This window comes from Olea europaea, chromosome 9, assembly GCF_002742605.1.
Source record: "Olea europaea var. sylvestris chromosome 9, O_europaea_v1, whole genome shotgun sequence".
Lineage (NCBI taxonomy): Eukaryota > Viridiplantae > Streptophyta > Magnoliopsida > Lamiales > Oleaceae > Olea > Olea europaea.
Window position 1 is genome coordinate 15,140,495 of NC_036245.1, and position 2,514 is coordinate 15,143,008.

The window sequence follows — 2,514 nt, forward strand, 5'->3', positions numbered from 1 at the left end:
GGCTCATGAAAGGAGACTTATGTGCATGAACTAAGATATCTTATGTGAGAACGTGAGAATAATCACACTTTTGTATTTCGTATCACGAGAGTATTACAGTATATATAGGCATCGAAACAAAATTAGGAAACCTTCGAAGAACACGGAAACAATATAGCCAAATCTACCAAAACTACATATAACAACATTCTAGTATGAATTCCAAAAGTTACGGATTAGTCAATCCATAATCTCCTAAAATAGAAAAATAATATATCTTGACACTCCCAATCAAGTTGGTTCAAAGACATAGAATATTCGAAAATGTAGCTCCATTAACACATTTCACGAGGATATAAGGGCAAGTTGACCAATAGAATGTACAAATTGTTGGGAATTTACTTAAATATGCACAGCAAAAATAAAAACAATTTTAATTCCTACCAAAATTCATCTTTGTATTTAAGTAGGAACTGTGATGAAAATTATATCTTTTCTTGAATTTGCAAACTCATTTGCATTATCTTTGTTCTGCCAGCTTGGATCTGCCTCCCACAGCTGTCCAATTATCCAGTCTCCAATGAATTCCACACAGAGAACATATTGCAGCCACCGAGATTTTCTCGTCTTGTGCTAGTAAGAATTATGAAAACTCTATAAATTAAAAACCCTAGCCATGTATTTATATAAGTCCAAACGGGCTCGGCCTGGTCCGGTCCAATATTTAATTAATCCATTTAGTTAAATTCGGTCCGTGAATTAATTAATCCAATTAATTAATTCGGGCTATAAATAACCAATTCAATTAATTAATTTATCCAACGATTGTTAAATTAATTAACCAACGATTGTTAAATTAATTAATTGGCAAATTGTAATCTTCCTATTCTCTTTTGTGTGCGACCCTTCATGTTCCCGACCACGATGTCTAATGACATGAAATATTATTTTGATCTAATCAAAACTGATAAATTAAAACACCCTTTTAATTTATCACAAATCCACACTTGTCGTCCCAGATTGACATCTAGCAATGTATCTGCGCAACACATGTGACGAAAAATGTCACATGGTATGACAAAATCAAACTTTTTTCGTTTACCATGAAACTATAATCCCTTCATCAATATGATTAGATCAATTACGAGATATGGAAGTGTGTCAATCTGGATTATTGATCATATCTTTCATCCTATAATTAAGTCAATATGAGTCGAAAATTCCCTTTCGACTTAGTGTATACTTTGGCCAATGATTTCGTTATTGACTTAATTGAACGAAATGCAGATCACAGTCTCTTACTATCTAAGAGTGACGAATCCTTTATTGGTCATTCACAACATTCATATGGTTCTTGACATACCCGAACGATACCGTATTAACGGCCCTTGGTAGAGCAACATCCAACACCGTCAAAACATGACTGTCCTCATACAAGGCACTATGATGACCTCAAGTCAAAGGACCAATTTCATTACCGAACGTTAGAGATTAACTACTGACACTCAGATAGTTATCCATATGGAATCTCTTAGCGGGTCTCCAATGTTTTGTTCTATAACAAAACATCCACGTGTTCATTTAAGTGTCACCACACTTTAACTTGTGAGATCAGCTACTTACTTCACAAGTAGAAAATGTCACAAGTGATGGTCTATCTGTAATAACAATATCCGTATCTCGTTATTACTTACGACCGCGGATTATTTAAGATCCAATCATACGTAATTTGTATCTCACAATTACAACTCATTGTGATTAACAAATCATTTAAACTTGAATCTTCGAACTCTATTATTTAATATTATTTACAGAAAATTAATTTAAATAAATAATAGATCTTGTCAAAATTAAATACATTAAACATATTAAAAGTGTTTACAACCTAAATCGATTGGATTTAGGGCATAACACTTACACAAATGGCATCTAATTTTGACGAATGATAATCATTTCCTACTTGAATGTCTATCTATTTCAAATGTGATTTATGGGATTCTAAGCTATACAAATGGATGCCTTATGAACATAGTATAATGTCAATCGTTACTCCACTTCGACATGTAATTCTTTTTGGTAGAATCTTCAACCGTGTGAGTGTCACAATACCACGAGCTAGAGCTGTAAACCAGACTCTACACCCAGCCTAACCACCGCACTGTGTTCTTACTCCTCCACGCTACCAAGTTACTTCCAACAAAGTGTGCAATACTAAGGCTGTTGAGTATATAGTTATTACTGAATCTAAACAATTTACCCAATAGGCTTCAACCTTAAATTACACACTATTTGAAAAAAATTAATAAATAACCTGGTGTAGACCATAAATATTTTAAACATTCTCTATAAAGCTATTAGACGAAATTAATAAAGTTAGTCCATAAATTGGTTACAACACTGTTCAACATGCTATAATTTTTTCTGTACCGGAAGGGAAAATAAGCTTTCGAATTGGTCTTATACATATTATGTAACTGCATTTCCAATTAATTCTTCGAGCCTATGCCTGTGGTCCATAGGAGGTCAACTCGCTAA